General features: G+C 39.7%; 1 protein-coding gene across 3 annotated transcripts in view; it reads right to left on the bottom strand.

Annotated features, from left to right (window-relative positions):
• Nucleotides 1-18,741, bottom strand: part of ATP6V0A1 (ATPase H+ transporting V0 subunit a1) — a 138,276-nt gene extending 119,535 nt beyond the window's left edge. For 2 of the 3 annotated variants that reach the window (XM_029572451.1, XM_029572454.1), the window contains exon 1: nucleotides 18,590-18,741. The gene's annotated coding sequence lies outside the window, so the exon portion shown is untranslated. Of the gene's footprint in view, nucleotides 1-18,422; nucleotides 18,448-18,589 lie in introns of those variants that run through there. The other variant, XM_029572453.1, reaches the window with a different exon arrangement.
• Between the last annotated feature and the right edge of the window lie 970 nt (nucleotides 18,742-19,711).

The following is a 19,711-nucleotide window of genomic DNA, read 5'->3' as shown; positions in this document are numbered from 1 at the left end:
GCATGGCACCTCTTATGTCTTCAATATCATGGAGTCAAGTTCTGCGAGACTGCATGACCTGATAGTTGACTCTGTGCATCAAGGGGTGAAGGTCAGCATAGTAAATACAGTTGTGCACAAAATAACTGTAAAATGTGTACTCATTAAAAGGTTTGATGAGTTGGAAATCCCCGGGCAGAGTTTCCAAAACTCTTACACCACCAACCTCTCCCAAGGTATAAAATACAGATATAAAAACTGAACTTAATGGATCTTGTGTGTTCTAATTGGCAACTACATCTTTTACAAAGTACTTTTGGTCTCACCAGTGTGTGTCTGAGGACTGAGTTTGACAATAAGATTTTCAGGATGCCTACATGCAGCTGCTCTGTAATTTCAGATTCACAGCTACTTAGTTTACTCAATGAAATCACTTTTGCACACAGTTACTAATTGCATTGCGAGAAAGAATGGAACACACATGACATGTTCTTACTGAACCCAAGCTCAGGCTTCAGACTTACTGTGTGTTTCATATTCCATTTTCTAATGTGCAATGTCTGTATATAAAAGGGAATTTAAACAAAATAAGCTAAGATGTGAGCTTGAAGTCGCAGAATAATTTTTAGAATTTATGGTATGCCTGAATAAAGGCTGGGAAGGCAGTTTATAAAAAATTTGAAATAGGTAACACAAAAGATCTCAGATTATTAACGTTGCTTATTATGGACAGGTCACATGGAGGAATGCATAATTTTATCACCTAACATATCTGCTCATATAGCAAAAATGGTCTAAATTATACTTTAGAACAGTGGTTCTCAACCTTTTTCCCCTTCATGACACACCTGATGGACAACACTCACACATGTGAAACACTACTCATTACAATCCATGGCAGAAATTAAAAAAAAAAACCTTAAGTATTACTTTTCTTGTTAAGAATGACATAAGAGAAAAATAAGAATACTCTGTCTGAACAGAAATTACATATATAGTAATCCTCCCATACCAGAACAGTAATAACTGCCAGCACTCAAACAGTAACACCCCTATCTAAGAAAAAAAGACAGCATTTGCCTATTAGAAAAACAGATTAAAGCAGGCTGCTACAGATCCCTACACAAAAACTACATGCCAGCAGAATACTTCACCTCAGTCACACGTGCAGACCCTTGCCTAACAAGCAATAAAGAGACTATAAAACAAATAGAAATATGCTGACAAAAATTGAACTGGAAATTGCAACAAGCCAGAGAATCAGTATGCACTGCAACAATAGAAAAACAACCACCACCAGCGATTTTATATTTCTTGATGTGTTTTATGACAACAGTATGACAACTTATCTCTATGACAACTAACTGAAAAGCACACTTTGAAATGTCTGTAAGCCAATGCCAGAAGTCTAAGAAGTAAGATGGGAGAGTTAGAGTGTATAGCAGTAAATGATGAGATTGACATAATTCGCATCTCGCATCTCAGAGATCTGATGGAAGGAGGATAACCAGTGGTATAATGCTATATCAGGATACAAATTATATCGCAATGATAGGGAGAATCAGCTTGGGGCACTTTATGTCTGGGAGGGTATAGAGTCCAACAGGATAAAGATCATACAAAAGACTAAATGCTCAGTAGAACCTATATGGGTAGAAATCCAATGTGTGTTGGGTAAGAGTATAGTGATAGGAGTATACTACCGCCACCTGGACAAAATGGTTAGACATGAAATGCTAAGAGAAATCAAGCAAGCTAACCAACTTGGCAGTGCAGTAATAATGGGAAATTTCAATTACCCCAATACTGACTGGGTAAATGTAATATCAGGACATGCTAGAGACAAAGTTCCTGGATGTAATAAACAAATGCTTCATGGAACAACTGGTTCAGGAACAGACGAGAGAGGGAGCTATTTTAGATTTAATTCTTAGTGGAACGCAGGATTTGGTGAGAGAGGTAACGGTGGTGAAGTCAATTGCATTAGTGATCATAACCTGATCAAATTTGAACTAATAACTGGAAGGGGGACAATAAGTAAATCTACAACTCTAACACTAAATTTTAAAAAGGGAAACTTTGATAAAATGAGGAAAATAGTTAGGAAAAAACTGAAAGGTGCAACTGCAAAGGTTAAAAGTGTTCAACAGGCATGGACATTGTTTAAAAATACAATCTTAGATGTGCAGTCCAGATGTATTCCACACATTAAGAAAGGTGAAAGGAAGGCAAAACGATTATCATCATGGTTAAAAGGTGAGGTGAAAGAGGTTATTTTAGCCAAAACAAATTCCTTCAAAAATTGGAAGAAGAATCCATCTGAAGAAAATAGGATAAAACATAAGCATTGTCAAGTTAAGTGCAAAACATTGATAAGACAGGCGAAGAGAGAATTTGAAAAGAAGTTGGCCGTAGAGGCAGAAATTCATAATAAAAACTTTAAAAAATATATCCGAAGCAAGAAACCTGTGAGGGAGTCGGTTGGACCTTTAGATGACAGAGGGGTTAAAGGGACTCTTAAGGAAGATAAGGCCATTGCAGAAAGACTAAATGAATTCTTTGCTTCTGTGTTTACTAATGAGGATGTTGGGGAGATACCAGTTCCGGAGATGGTTTTCAAGAGTGATGAGTCAGATGAACTGAACCAAATCACTGTGAACCTGGAAGATGCAGTAAGCCAGATTGACAAACTAAAAAGTAGCAAAACACTGGACCAGATGGTATGCATTCTTGGGTTCTGAAGGAACTCGAAAGTGAAATTTCAGATCTATTAGTTAAAATTTGTAACCTATCATTAAAATTATCCTTTGTACCTGTAAGACTGGAGGGTGGCCAATGTAACCCCAATAATTAAAAAGGGCTCCAGGGGCGATCCAGGAAACTATAGACCAGTGAGCCTGACTTCAATGTCGGGAAAAATAGTGGAAACTATTCTAAAAGACCAAAATCACGGAGCATACAGAAAGACATGGTTTATTAGAAAACAGTCAACATGGATTTACCCAAGGGAAATCTTGCCTCACAAATCTGCTTCTTTTTTTTGAAGGGGTTAATAAAAACATGTGGATAAAAGTAAATCGGTAGATACAGTGTATTTGGATTTTCAGAAGGCATTTGACAAAGCCCTCATGAGAGACTTCTAAGGAAACTAAAGAGTCATGGAATAGGAGGCGATGTCCTTTCGTGGATTACAAACTGGTTAAAAGATAGGAAACAGAGAGTAGGATTAAATGGTCAATTTTCTCAGTGGAAAAGGGTAAACAGTGGAAAGGAATAAGACAAGTGAGGTTATCAAATTTGCAGATGACAAAATTATACAGAGTAGTTAAATCTCAAGCAGATTGTGATAAATTGCAGAAGGACCTTGAGAGACAGGAAGATTGGGCATCCAAATGGCAGATGAAATTTATTTATTTTTATTTATTAACTTTTTTATACCGACATTCGAGGGCACATCATGCCGGTTTACAATATAGCTGAAAAAAGACAGAAAGTACAAAAAACAGGGAAGGGGGGAGGGGAGCAGAAGTGAAGAAAGGAGAGGAGAATGAGCGGCAGCAGAGGAGAGCTGTAAGGAAGAAAGAAAAGATAGGAACAGTACCTGGGAGGGAAGGTACAGGCAGGGATGGACAAATGCAAGTTTTGGAATTCCCTACCTGAGACAGGTGTGTGCTTTGTATTGTGGGGACATTCAGCAGTCCTTTATTTTGAGATCTTAGTGTTTGCTGCAGTGCATTTGGTTGTAATGTCACGCCTATCATACTGTTACTCAAATGAATGATTTTGAATATTAGTGTTAGTACTTTAAAATAGATTTGGGATTATACTGGCAGCTAGTGCAGTGAAATCAGTGAGGCTGTAATGCGATCAAATTTCCTAGTTCCTAACAAAAGTCTTGCTGAGGTATTTTGTAGTACTTGTAATGGTTTTAAGAGACATGTGGGAAGACCTAGAAATAAGGAGTTACAGTAGTCTAGGTTTGAGAAAATTAGAGTTTGCAATATGGTTCAGAAGTCTGAGGATTAATAAAAGTTTCAACTGATGTAATGTACACAACTTGGCATAACCCATATTAATTAATTTATCGATGTGCTTTTTCATAGTAAGGTTCTCATCTAGCTGGATACATAAGTTGGTTTGAGGGAGTAATTTGAAAATTACCCATGAGATTCTATGTAACCAAATGATTTCAGTCTTTTTAGGGTTTAATGTTAGTTTAAGATGTGATAGTTTCTGCTGTATTGTTTTCATATAGGTTGAAAGTGTTGATACTGTATTTTCAAATGATTTGTAGAATGGGATGTAAAACTGTATGTAGTCAACATACAGGAAGAACGTAATTCCTAAATCTGCCAGTAATTTGCACAGTGGGCGCATATAAATATTGAATAGTGTCGCTGAGAGTGATGAGCCTTGAGGGATACCTGTATCAATACAGAAGTATCATGTGTGATTGCCCAGTTTGACTTGTATAGAAAGGAGCAGAACCATTTGAGAGCACTACTTTCAATCCCAATGTTGTTCAAATGATGGCACAACAGGGTATGGTCCACAGTGTCAAAAGCACTGTTAAGTCGATTAGCACAAGAAGATAAGATTTATCTGCATCAGATCCATGTAAAATAGAATCTGTTAATGAGAGGAGTAGTGTCTCAGTTGAACAATGTTTCCTAAATCCAAATTGATTTGGGAAGAGAATATCATGGTCTTCCAAATGATTTACAAGTTGGGTTAATACTGCTTTCTCAAGTACTTTTGATAGAAAAGACAGATTGGATATTGGATGATAGTTGTCCCAATTGTCTATTCTGCTAGTTTTATTTTTAGCAATCGGCTTTATCACAACATGTGGTACAATTCCTTCTGATAGAGAAAGGCTAATCAAGATTGTGATTGCTGGAGTGATACCACGATGTACTTGTTTCAAAGAACTGGCTGGAATTGGGTGGGTAGCTTAAAAGCTTAGTTACTCTGTCGAAGGTGGACTACTTAACCAGGCCATGTGAATGTTCAGGTGCTATTGTGGGAGAACAGATAGGGACTTGAGTTTTTAACCTATTGATTTTGTCTAAGAAAGATGTTGCATATTCATTGCACACGATCTTTGAGAAGTTAACATTTCTCGAGATGGAAGATGATGGGTCCTTCATTAGATGTTTAACATCAAAGAATAATTTAGAACTAAATATTACCCCATAAATCTGGTTTTCACAGTAATCTTTTTTTGCTTTATTGGTTATTTCGTTAGGAGAGATTTATATTTTTCTAGGAATTCAGAAGATGGGCATTTCCACCATTGTTTCTCAAATTTTCTAAGATTCTGTTTAGTGCATCTTAAATCATTGTATCAAGGCTTCTTTTGTTTAGCGGTATTCCTTTCTTTATTAATAATTTTCGTCTGGACAGGACTGAGGTTTTCAGCTAAGTCATTGACAATCCGATCCCAGGAATCAAATGCCATGGAGGCATTGGACTGATTTAGTTCAAGGAGCTTATTTTCTATTGATTCTGCAAATACCTATGTTTATCTTTTTCCTGAAGGTAAAAGTATGATTATTATCTATACTTTTATGAGTTGGGTTGAGGAAGGTTATTTCTGCCTTTATTAATTGATGATCAGACTATGGCAATCTGGTGTGAGAAGTATTGCTTAGACAGTTACTGGTATTGGCGAATATTAGATCTAAAATATGTCCCACTTTATGAGTAGCTTTGGAAACAAACTGTGACCATCCCAAAGCTTCCACATTTCACAGACTGCGGTTCTCGGTGTTTTATCAACATGAAAGTTAAAGTCTCCTACAATTAAAGTGGAATCTGGTGATGAAAACACGTTAGCGAATAGTTCAATCAGTGGTGAGCAATCTTTTTGTAGTAAACCTGAAGGACAATAGACTAGTCTTTGTTTAGTTGAGGAGATTTTAGAATTGCTTCTTCATAGGGAGGGTTAATCTTGCTCCAGGACGCGCAGCCCTTCCCCTTACTCAAGCTGATGGCTTCTACTTGTGACAATAACATAGTTTCTTCTTTTTCTCGCGTCTGTGGGCACACTGCACAGCACTTCCTCTTCCGGGTCACAGGGACAAGGAGGAGGAGGAGAGGCCATTGCCTCTGGTGCTGCTGCCCCAAAAGGTCTAAATCAGTAGTTTTGCCGTGTTCCACCCGTCTATCAGCGTTTCAAGCCCAGGCGAAGGAAAAGCGTGACTTGGCGTGGAGAGAGGGAGAAATGAGCAGCCGAGCTAGCAGAAATCGGGAAGTGTGGCGACATACCTGCATGTGCTTGGCGACTCACTGGTGTTTTGCAACACACCGGTTGAGAACTGCTACTTTAGTATATTGCAAGATCATGATTCCATCCACTGAAGATACAAGACAACTCAAAGTGTCTCAGGTACAACTCTGAAGGCCTACATAAACACCATAATGAAAGTGCCAGAACACAGTAACATAGTAAATAAAATTTAAACAAATAAGATAAAACAAACAAACAGATAAACAAAATTTCAATCCAATCTGCCCAGTAGAGATGTATCAAATTTAGAAATAAGCAAACAAAATTCCTTATGCAACCCAACACCAATTCCCTCTTCCTTCAAGTCTTTTACCTGTCCTCGCAACTCTTTTTCTACCACTGTCCTGAGCATGCCCAAAACCTGCCAACATCAGCAGCAGACTTTTCGCACTAAGCAACCAAATGCCTTCAATAGTTGCCAGCTTCCACACCGTGCTTAAAACTAAGAACGGAAAATCATTGATTACTGTAGCAATCTATGTGAAATGCTTACCAACTATATGAGACTCGGGTCTGTCAGTAACAGAACAATTAACATGCATTCAGTACAATCCTAAAAAATTTCCCTCCAAATGAAAAAGCCATGTACCAGTACTTTTACACACAAATACTTCAGTTGTATATATCTGATTATTATAAAAGTATGTACCATAATTATTTAAACAAATGACTGGGTCTGGTACATCATACAGTGGATTGATGCCCCAACAATGGAATGGTTTCATCACAATTGCCTGTGGGTTAGGAGATTTGTAAATTTTAAACTATAAGAGAAAAATAAGAGTTTTATAATCTGCCAAGGCGGCTAGCAGACTTTCTTACCGAATTATACTGCTTTATGCCATCATTCAAACCCTGGGCCCAACTTTGTCCAAATAACTCAAAAAGAATCATATAAATTATAAATAATCTCCAAAGCCAGGCACAAAGGGCCAGATTATCTTTTACATGCATTTCTATAGCCATCTCTGGCACATTTAGAAGCAGGAAAAGCTGCCCAACTAGACTGACAGATTCTGGCTTTTCTAGTATGTAAATCACAGATTATAGAACCACAGAAAGAAAACTGAAACTTGAGCCCAGAATGCAGAGAGAAGACAAGCTTTCAGTAAAGCATACAGGAAATGTAAATAGGCAGCAAAAATTAAACACACACAAAATAAAAAAGGTAGGCATTACAAAACAAAACACCACCGTGTGAGGGCAATTTCCAAAACCATTAACCTGGATAGATTGGTTTGGTTCACAACTGCCCTCTGCAACCCAGCTAATAGTTACATATGATCTTCCACTCCACATATGCTTTTAGCTGGGTTAAAAAAGGAAGCATTTTCAGTGGGTGGAGAGGCACAAAAACAGCATGCATACATTTGATTTTCAAATACCCATGGGCTATTTTACTCGCAATCAGCCACCCATGCAAACAGGTACAAAGTATGCACACCCTTTGTACATACATATGTAATGCAAGGTAAAAAATTATAAAAAACACTAAAATTAGCTACAAGGTACATGCATTAAAAGCACGTGTTCCTCACAACTAGGCAGCCTACTCAAAAAAATTGCCATAGTGATGTGAATTTGCTACCTTCTTCTTTTTTCCCATAATAATCAATATTTTAACACAGCGAAAACATAGGACATGCTGCAGCACTGATCAGAACTGGTATTGTGATGAGCCCTAGATCTAGGTACTTGAATTTGGCAGGGCCTAGTCTGAAGGTTTACAAACAATAAAAAATCCAAGTGCCATGCAAGGCTATCACATGTCCAAAAGGAATTTGTACTGCAGTGAAGTAGAAATTACAAAAGGCATAGTCTTACCATCCACAAAAGACTATTCTTTCAAGGTCTATTCTTCTAACAGATGATTGTTGAAAACAGTCCTACAAATATTGGGGACATAAGTTTTTCCTGCTGTTGAAATCTTTTACTAGCATTATGCCAGCAGACCAACAAAAAATTATTCATAACACATTTACAGCCTCTCTTTGGTGTGAATGTTGTCCATCAATCAAGTTTATTGTTGCAGTATGCATTTGTTATCTTTATATGGTTCTGTGTGTTTTAAATTTCTTTCTTTTTTTTTTTTTTTTTAAGAATGTAAATGTTTGTATTTTTTATACAGCTTATAAAGTTTAGTGTCACTAGTTTATCCTCAGTCTTTAATCATTGTTTTGTAAAATGAGTAATCTCTTGTTGGTCTTCTGGTATAACGCTACTTAAATTACAAATTTAACACAGTGTGAGGGAGTGCCCCTGGTGTTGCATGACCAAGCTAGATGCCTGGTCCACCTTAAATCTACTAAGGAGAGTATGCTCTATGGGCAGGATCCTGCAGGGCTCAGAGGGAGTGACCAGAGCCTGGAGAATAAGAACCGATAACCAGACCAGGCCTGAAGTCTCCAAGAGGAAGGCAGCTCCTGTATGCAATACTGTCTAAACCTTGAGCTGAGACGAAGCAACACACTAATAAAGAGAGTACCCTGTCTGAGGAGAAGACAGTATATTATTGTGCATGTGTGAAGTTATAATAAAGAGTTACTGTTTTAAGAAGAATGGAATCAGGCTGCATTCTGTCTCCGGGCCTGTGGGAATCATGCGTGATTCATGGTGTCATGCATGAGATTTTTCTAAGCTTTGCACAGAAAAACCTCAGTCTCCGAGAAGTGTCCGTGTGGAGGGCAGAGAGTTGTGAAGAGGACCTGTGGCTCTAAAGGCTGTTCAGAACCCAGGGGGCCTGTGGCTCTAAAACTAAAGTACAGAGCACAGGGAATGCAGGCATGCATGGTGGTTTGTGAAAGGGTGTGGCAGAAGCTGCACTGAAGTTTAAAGTTTCAGGTAGAGGAAACAGTATGTGGGCCTGGTTTCAGGGACAGTTAGGAAGTTTTAGGGAGAAGCCCTGTGGGAGATAGACAGGGATTTAACAGTAAGCAAGTTATCGCTGGTCAAGCACTTTTTTTTTTTTTTAAACTTTTTTGCCTTGAAAAGAAATTCTGGTGCAGCAGGGCTGTGCTGAGCAGAGCATGGCCCTGGAAAAGCTGCCTGACTTGGCTGAGAGAGCTGTGTGTGGGGGCAGGGTATTTCCTTGTAGAAGGAAGCAAGCTACTCTACAGTGCTAGGTGTGCAGCCAGAAAGAAAACCTGGAATGGAGTACCTAGGGTACGGAAGCACCAGAATGCAGCAATCAGAGAACATGATAGAGGCCTTGATCCAGACTCTCTAAGAGGAAGAAAAAAAGTTTACAAGAAAGCCTGGCAAGGAGTCAGCAGACCTGGGCCATTGTCAACTTCTATGTGGAGTGGGGCCTCACAGCCTTGTTGAGAAGTGGTGACGCAGAGGGCCCAGGAGCAGACACCACTGAATGGCAGTAGCAGGTCGCTCAACTACAAGAAATTTCAGCACAGATGAGCCAGTGGGAGGAGAACTGGAAGCAAGTTGCCAGAGAGAATGCTAGGCTAGTGAGTTGAGAAAAAAAAAAACTCCTAGCCTACCAGAAACAAGGCTGGAGACTGGCACTACAGGGGGTCCTGGTGAAGACCCTGTAGGGTGCCCAAACACTACTGGAGTTCAGAAATAACTCCTGTGAGAAGCTCAGAGAAGGGGACTATGAAGAACCCTGAGAGAGAGGTCACAAAGAGCTGCAAGGAGAGCAACAAAGGCTGCCCAGGAGGCAGTAAGTGAGAAGTTGGTGCCAAGGGCAGTCCGGATGAAGACTCTGTAGGGTGCCTAACTACTACTGGGAGTCTCAAAACACTTCCCCTGAGAAACCCAGAGAGAGGAGGCACAGAAAGGAAAGCTAGAAATGCCATGGAGAGCCCAGAGGGTGGCACTGTGGAGACCCCAGAGAGTGAGGCTGTGGAGGAGCCAGCAACTGGCGTGGGCAACTGGCCAGAGTGTACAGAAAAGGAAACCACAGAGAGCCCAGGAGGCGGCGCTGCGGAGAACCTGAAGGAAGAGTCCACGGAGAACCCAAAGGGAGGCGCTGTGGAGACTCCAGCAACAGAGGATAAAAGAGGAGACAAGAAGGGGCTCTATACCAAAAGCCAAAAAGTGGGCGCAGCTGGTGATAGAGGAACCAGCACTAGTGGTTGAGCAGTCAGTCCTTATAGCTCCATCAGGGTGGAATTTGAACCTGGAGCCAGCGAAGGACTTAAAGAACTGGAGATGTGCCCTGCAGGAACTGGTTGTGACATGATGGAAGGTAACCCTAAGAGAAGGGGACTGGGAGGTCTTGGACTCTCCTGGATAGGATCCAGGAAGGAGTAGGGACACTTGGCCCTATCGGTCCAAGCTGAGGGGAGGGGAATATGAGGCAGTGCCCTTAGTGCTCCCCTATGTACCTGTACAGGACCAGGCTAGATGCCTGGTCCACCTTAAATCCATCAAGGAGAGTATGCTCTATGGGCGGGATCCTGCAGGGCTGGTGGAGCTCAGAGGGCATAACCAGACCAGGCCTCAAATTTCCGGGAGGAAGGCAGCTCCTGTATGCAATACTGTCCAGACCTTGAGCTGAGACGAAGCAACACACTGTAAGTAAGAGAGTACACTGTCTGAGGAGAAGACAGTATATTGTTGTGCAAGTCATAATAAAAAGAGTTACTACTTTAAGAAGACGAGTCAGACTGCATTCTGTCTCCAGGCCTGTGAGAATCACCACTCGTTCCCACACACAGCTTTATGTGACCTTTGCTCATGCTGAATATCTTATGAAGACAGAATTTATTTTTGATAGAGAGGTTTCCCATTCCATACCATGTGGATTCTCTATGTCTGTATTTCTGTTTCTCTCTTCATCAAAACCAGCTACATTTTGTCTATTTTTAGCCAAAAAATCTTTCAAAAATTGGAAGAAAGATCCATCTGAAGAAAATAGGAAAAAGCATAAGCATTGGCAAGTTAAATGTAAAACACTGAAAAAACAGGTTAAAAGAGAATTTGAAATTACGTTGGTCGTAGAGACAAAAACTCTAATAAAAACTTTTTAAAATATATCCGAAGCAGGAAATCTGTGAGGGAGTCAGCTGGACCATTAGATGATCGAGGGGATAAAGGGGCTCTTAGGGAAGATAAGGTCATCGCAGAAAGACTAAATGAATTCTTTGCTTCCATGTTTACTAATAGAGGATACTGGGGAGGTACTAGTTCTGGAGAATGTTTTCAAAGGTGATGATTCGGATTAACTAAACCAAATCACGGTGAATCTGTAACACATAATAGGCCACATTGACAAACTAGAGTAGCAAATCACCTGGACAGGATGGTAAATATCCCAGGGTTCTGAAAGAACTAAAAAATGAAATTTAGTAAAAATTTGTAACCTGTCATTAATCCATTGTACCTGGAGGGTAACCAATGTAACCCCTATATTTAAAAAGGGCTCCAGGGATGATCCAGGAAACTATAGATTGGTGAGCCTGACTTCAGTGCTAGGAAAAATATGGAAACTATTCTAAAGAACAAAATCACAGAACATATAAAAAGACATAGTTTAATGGAACACAGTCAGCATGGATTTACCCAGGGCAAGTCTTGCTTTATAAATCTGCTTCATTTTTTTGAAAGGGTGAGTAAACGTGGACAAAGGTGAACCGGTAGATGTAATGTATTTGGATTTTCAGAAGGCATTTGACAAAGTCCCTCATGAGAGGTTTCTAAGAAAACTAAAAAGTCATAGGATAGGCAGCAATGTCCTTTCATGGATTGCAAACTGGTTAAAAGACAGGAAACAGTAGGATTAAATGGTCAATTTTCTCTGTGGAAAAAGGTAAACATTGCCTCAGGGATCTGTACTTGGACCGGTGCTATTCAATATATTTATAAATGGTCTGGAAAGGAATACAGTGAGTGAGGTGATCAAATTTGCAGATGATACAAAATAATTCAGAGTAGTTAAATCACAAGCGAATTGTGATAAATTGCAGGAACATCTTCTGAGACCAGAAGACTGGACATTCAAATAGCAAATTAAATTTAATGTTGACAAGTGCAAAGTAATGTATATTGGGAAAAATAACCCATGCTATAGTTACACGATATTAGGCTCCCTATTAGGAGTTACCATGCAGGAAAAAGATATAGGCATCATACTGGATAACACATTGAAATTATCGGATCAGTTTGCTGCGGCAGTCAAAAAAGCAAACAGAATGTTAGGAATTATTACTGTGTGCAATTCTGATCCCCACATCTCAAAAAAAATATAGTTGCACTGGAGAAGGTACAGAGAAGGGTGACCAAAATGATAAAGGGGATGGAATGGCTCCCCTATGAGGAAAGGTTAAAGAGGTTAGGGCCATTCAACTTGGAGAAAAGACGGCTGAGGGGGGGATATGATAGAGGTCTATAAAATCATGAGGACTAAACTGGATAAATGTGAATTGGTAATTTACTCATCCAGATAATAGGACTAGGGGTCACTCCATGAAGTTAGTAAATACCACATTTTTTTAAAAATCAGAATTATTTTTCACTCAATGCATAATAAAGCTTTGGAATTCCTTGCCAGAGGATGTGGTTAGGGCAGTTATTGTAACTGGGTTTAAAAAAGGTTTGGATAAGTTCCTGGAGGAGAAGTCCATAAACTATTAATTTATTTATAAAATGTATTAATTGCTTTCCAATTTTATGATAAACATTTCCAAAGCGATGTACATTTAACTTTCACATAAAAATCATAAATAGTAAAAGAAAATTTACATCCACATATCGTGTTGCCATCTTTTTATAGCCACCATGAACTGACCTGCCAACTCAGCCCTCAACCCTAAACCCCCTAAACCTTAGGAGCATACCCAGTTTTAATTTGGAAGTTCTGATAACATCAACCATTTTTATTTTATGCTGAAATCTCAACAGGTCCATTTCTTTACTGATGTCCAGTGGAAGACTGTTCCATAATTTATGAACCGACAGAAAAATACAGATTTTTGGAATCTTACATGACAAATTCTTAACTGGGGGAAGATGCAGCAGTGCACCATACTGAGAGCGAGTAACTTTCAGTGGATGTTTCCAAAGGATCTTATTCCACAAATGAGAAGGGCCCTGTCCTCGCAAGATCTTATATGCTAGGACCAAAACTTTAAACTTACATCTCAGTTTGACTGGCAACCAATGCAGTTTCGCAAGTAGCGGAGCCACTGATTCTCTCCTGGACCATCCCAACACAAGCCTAGCGGCCATATTCTGGACTACCTTCAGCTTCTGAATTAAGTTGTCTGGTAGCCCCCAAAATATAAGATTACAGTAATCAATGACTGCTATCAGTGTATAAACCACAAACACCTTCAGATTTAAAAACTTTTTCAGTTGCTGTACCAATCTCAATCTACCATATGCGGAATGGAATATTGCATTGATTTGGCTTTCCATGGACCAATCTAAGTTTAATATAACCCCAAGTGATTTTACATCGGTACTGGTGAAAATTAACTGCCCTTCAAATTCCACTTGAAGTATTTTATCCTCAAAGTATTTTATCCTCAAAGACAAAACCTACAGACTCACAACTAGACATTCTCAAACCAAATTCCATTTTTTATCCTCTCCTAAAAGCAAAATTATCAGAGTCCACTCTTTTCATCGTGGGTTCTCTTTTTCCCAGCCTGTTTTTCCCAAGAGACTTTAATCTACCAAAATAGTTAAACTACTACACACCAGAAAATGGTCTGTACAAGTCAACTTTTAAACCCCCTTCTATTATTAATCCTCCCAACTGGGTCACCTTCTCTGAGGCAAACAGCTCTAACGTATGACTCTTTTCATGCGTTCCTCCTTGAATCATCTGGGCAAGGCCACCGTTAGCCAAACTAGATAAAATGTGCTGAACTTTATTAGAGTCATGAATGTCGGCATGTAAATTAAAATCTCCCATTACCACTAAATAAAAATCTTAAAGCAAGACCTAAAACTATCTGCGGTTGGGTTAACCCAAGTGGGCAATACCATAGAGAGACATAGATAGGGTCCTGAAAATCTAACTTAACTAGCATACCTTGACACCCTATAACTTGATTTAAAAAAAGATTATCTTGAAAGGAAGGGAATATCTAAAAACAACCGCTATACTCCCTCCTTTCTTCCTTCCAGGTCTATTACACATATGGATAGAATAACTCTTAAGACATACTTGTGAGATTTCCGTAGATGAGCCAAGTTTTTGTTACACAAACTAGATCCATATCTCGATCCAAATTAGGTCACAAACATGCAACCATAATGATAATAATCTTACATCAACTGATAAGCACTTCAAAATGACTCTTCTACCCCTTAAATTACCCCCCCCCCCCCCCCCCCACACACAAAAGGGTATCCTACCTGGGGTTATTAACCACCTCCTGTTCATACCTGAGTCACCTTTAAATTGTTTCCTCTCAAACCTTCTAATGTCCATCGAATAATTAATCCTCCCCAATACAATGGAAATATCAGAGCCAATTTTCTCCTCGGACATTCCCTCGATCTCCCGAAGAAGCTTCCAAAAAGGCGAGCCTCAGCGGCAAATCACACTAGCCGCTCTCCTCGGCGAATCAATTATGTCATAGTAGGCGGGGTCTGGGTGGCAACATCCAACATGGGGGGGGGGGGGGTTATGGCCTGAATAGTTTGTGGGCTCCTACAGCCTGCAAGCAAGCTGGAAGGCAACGATGTTCAGATGCAGCCTTACCCTCTCTCTCAGCACTACCACAAGGCAGATAGTATAATGAAGTTGACTTAAGGAATTGCCACTGCTATTACTGGCATCAGCAACACGGGATCTATTTAATGTTTGGGTATTTGCCAGGCACTTGTAACAGGATGCTGGGTTTGATGGACCTTTGGTCTGACTCAGTAAGGCAACATCTTATGTTATTTTATTTAAAAAGATTTATAGCCTGAACTCTTCAAAAAAATGTTCAAGGTGAAGTAAAGTTTAACATACATAATGTCTTAAACTGGAGGAGTAGTCTAGTGGTTAAAACAGCAAGATATGAACTATTGAAACCTTGGTTCAAATCCCACTGCTGCTCCTTGTGACCTTGGGCAAATCACTTTATCCTCCACAGCCTCAGCAGAATATAAATCAAATAAACTATTAAATTACATACAACATAAAAAACAAACATAACACACAAAACTGAAAATTAAAAAAACAAAACATTAAAAGAACTCCACTGCCAACATACCAGAGAGAAAAGGACTTCAGCACTGGAGATGAGAGTAAGGGACTATATCGAATGCCTTCTTGATAAGGAATGTCTTCAACACTTTTTTGAATGCTTGAGGCTCATAGTAACCTACAGTTGCTCAGGCAAGGAGTCCAAAAAAAATGGGAATGGCAGTTGAAAAGGCATGATCATGTGTCTCTACCATCTGGACTAGCTTTTGCGAAGGTACTTCTAACGGGTTGTGACTCGTCAATCTCAATGTCTTGGATGGCTTATAAATATGGAGGACTGCATTGATCCACGGCGGGAAGGTGTCAAAGAGCAATTTATGGACTATCATTGCAAGCTTATAGTTTATGCACCATTGGATCAGGAGCCAATGTAGTGAATATAAAACGGGGTTGACATGCTCCCAAATGCTGTCAGAATGTGTGTGGCCAAATTTTGGGCAATCTACAGAGCCCTTGAAGTAGAAACTGGTAGACCCACAAATAATGAATTACAATAGTCTAACGATGGAAAAATAAGTGGTCCAAAACTAACAGGGGGCTTTAGTCTGTGCAACAAACACTGAAGAACTGCTTTCTTTCTTTCTTTCTTTCTTTTTATTTAAACAGGATTGCAAACCTTGTTTCCATCTTTTCTGCAAGTGTCTGCAGATAATTATTAAACACTCTTTTGCTTTCATTTTCCCAAACTGGTTTCCTGCTTTCATTCACAGGGTAAACAAATAGAGATCAGTTTCAAATCTCTTGCACTGAGTTAGTGCAAGGCTGATAATTAGCCCAGCACAGCTTACTTAACTCCTATCTGTACTGATAGGAGTGGCCACATAGGAAGAGTTGTCAAAACGTTGAATTCCTATTTCTTTAACAGCTGTTTTTAAAATATTTTCAGAGAAAGTTTTCCCCACTATATATTTCTGCCACTCAAACAGCTAAAGAGCATTATCTGATTGTAAAATTCAACTAGAACTTGTATCCAAAACTGCATTTTTTATTTAATTTTTTGTTTAGTTTATTTTCTTATTCTATTTGCTTAATACCTCATTGGCTCACCTAATACAATTAATCTTTACATCTGATTTGAAATCTCACAAGTGAGGGAAAAAAAGTGTTTATAATATTTAAAAAGTACTTCCTGTCATTACAGAACCAAAACAAATTAGGGTGCTGCCCTTCAGCAAAAAAATGGTTACACACCATGCTAACAGATTAAAAGTATCAACATAGTATCAACAGCTGAGCAGAAACTTCAGAAAAAGAACATATGAAAAAATTGTGAATAAAGATTTTTAAATGGGGAATACAGAAAAGGGGCCTAAAATTAAAACCATGAAAAGGGTAGCATAGTCAAGAAATGTGAGTTGATAATTTGGCCACTGCAAGCAGAACACATGCTTTAACATACATCTGTACAATTATCAATTACTTTTTAGTTCACACTAGCATCCTGTTCAGAAATATTTCTTTTCAGTCTTGCGAGCAGAAAGAATCACACAGGAAAAAGGTGTCATTGCTGGTTAGACTAAAAGAAGTGGTTGTTAGTAATGCAACACTTTTAGAAAATTAAGAATTATTAGTTCTCTTTTCAGATTAAACAGAAACATAAAACATGAAAAATAAAGACCATCAAACCCATCCAGTCTGCCTGTTCACACCTTCCACTTAGCTTTATAATCCCTCAGAGATCCCCTGTGCTTATTCCATGCTTTCTTGAATTCTGATATTGTCCCTCTCTACACCACCTCCACTGGGAGGTTGTTCCATGCATTCAATATCTTCTCAGTAAAGAAAGCTTTCTATATTTCCCTCCTTTCCTTCAGGGTATACATATTTAGATCTTTAAGTCTGCCCTCATAAGCTTTATGATTAAGACCACTGACCATTTAATAGCACCCCTCTGGACTGACTTCTCTGATTTATCTCTTTTAGAAGATGCAATCTCCAAAACTGTACACATTATGCCAAGTCACCAGAAACTTATACAAAGGCAATAGGATCTCCTTTTTCCTAATGGTTATTTCTCTTCCTATGCACCCAAGAGAACATCAAAAGCAAAGATATTTATACTCCTGTTTACCAGTATCCTGTTACCTCCCATTCAACTAAGAGGGAAAATGTCTGAGAATTAAAAATTAAAATCCCCAAAAGATTAAAATGATTTAATAAATAAAAAAAATAAAAGAACACACACTGATTTTGTGGATCCCTGTGCTAACAAAACACACTACTAGAACTGTTGTCAGCAAAACCTGGGACAAAGGTGAACGTAAAAAACACAACTAAAGAAAACGAGTGAAAGTCCAGACTGAGACGTTTCTGTGATGTTAAGGATCTACTGAAAGGGAAAACTGTTTAGCCAAAAACACTGCGACCTGTTTTAGAAGTCTGCATCTTTCCAAATCAGCCCCTTGAGGAGAGACCCTCTTTAAAGTGGTCACTTTTCTCGTATATTTATGACCCAAGTAATGACATTTCTCTTTCCCAATTGTCAGCTTTGTTGGAGGATGTGCCTTTAAACCACGAAATCTGTCACTGAGGAGTGCGCGGAATTAAGCCTCTACTCAGCATCGCCACGTTAAAAAAAAACAAAAACCCAAAACCCCCCACACATTCTTCATTGGAGCCTGCAAATGCTGTAAATAATAAATACCACAAATAGTCTCATTTCAGGAAACAATACTATCCCAAGAAATGAATGGCCCTTCCTCAGCCGTTTTTTGTTCTCACAGTCTAGGGCTCAGATACATTATTTTTCCAAGATTTAAAAAGCATAGTCATAGTTGTAAAAGTATATATTTTACCACTTAGTAACCCACAATAAAAAAAAAAAAGGCATTGAAAAAGAAGAAAGCCTAATAAGAAATCATTTATCCGTGGGGACTTTTGAGAACATCTGGAGGAAAATATGAAAACCCTCCGAGAACTAACTGGAGGGGTGAGGGCAGGGGGTCCCCGGTTTCCCCAGTCATCAGCCATCAGCAAAAGGCCCCGCACCTGATGCAACGTTTCATCTCCACACGGAGAAAAGCTCCGGGGTCTGGCTTATCAAATATACAGTAATGAAGTGGGAAATTTTTAATTCCTCCCCCCACGGCAAGTCAAAATGAATATCCATAAATAAATAAACCGTCCCCAGTGCAGGCTCCCCGTACTCCTCTTACCTGTCCCCCAGCTCTCTACACACACATCAGCTGCTCTGACTCGGCCCAGCTGACGTCAGCAATGACGCGACATCTTCTGAGCCGGGAGAGGGCGGCGAGCAGCACACGCGCAGGACAACCTCCGAGCGGAGGCCGAGCTCGGAGGCAAAGGGTGGGATCTGCTGTCGTGATCACGTGATCTCTCCCTCGGCGCTTCCCACCCTCGTTGCCGCCATTTTTAATTTATTAATGCTTTACCTCAGCAAGGAGAAGGAGGGGTCGTATCGAGTTTCTGTTATTGTGCTCAAAAGGCCGGTTGCACGAAAGGGCTTTTTTCTGTTTTGTGTCGCGCGGTAAAAATATTTACTACGCAGCGCTCAAAAGTTGCTGGGCAGGGAGGCGAAAAGTAAGCAATATTCAATTAGGGTTGTCAACTGGCTCCAGTTTTTCAGGTCAGGTTGATCCGGTCCTGGTTTTACCCCATTGCATGCAGGGACTAGGCACTGCAGTAGGGAAGTCTTACAAGTCCCTTGCATGCCGTAGGATAAAAACAGGACTGGATGATTATGAAGCCAGTTGGCAACCCTACAATATTCAGAGCATTTGAAAGCAACCGCCAACACAGAGAAGGGTTGAGGTTAGGCGATGGTGACTCACAACTGAGAGGCTACAAAGGGAGATTTCCAGCCAAAATCCCCCCTCCCTTCTGTGCTTTTCCTAGTATTTTTTTTTTCAGTATGTTTTCCCTTTGGTGAAATTCCTAAGATGTCAAAGGGAGGGCATTATGCTTCTGCCCAAGCTAATATATGTTAAAAGCGTGATTGTTCACAACCAGTTTTGCTTCCTACTCGCAGATTTTGTTCTAGCTTTCCTTACCTACTTTGCAGAGAACCCTAGGTGCCAGCTTCATGGGTGCTTGAGCTCCCCCAGTATTGAGGGGAGAGGGAGCTGAGCCAATCTTTTCACAAGTCTTTCCCCGATCTCCCATCCCCTTCACTGATTAGATCCAGGAGGAAAGCCCTCCTGCCATCACTGCTGCTCATCTCTGAATGGTACTGACTATCAGCACTTCAACTCTTGCATTCCTTATGACAATGAAGACAGGAACCTCCTAAATCATAAGTGCAGATTTTGGAGAGGCTG

This window comes from Rhinatrema bivittatum, chromosome 12 (assembly GCF_901001135.1).
Source record: "Rhinatrema bivittatum chromosome 12, aRhiBiv1.1, whole genome shotgun sequence".
Classification (NCBI taxonomy): domain Eukaryota; kingdom Metazoa; phylum Chordata; class Amphibia; order Gymnophiona; family Rhinatrematidae; genus Rhinatrema; species Rhinatrema bivittatum.
This window is presented reverse-complemented; position numbering and strand designations above follow the sequence as displayed.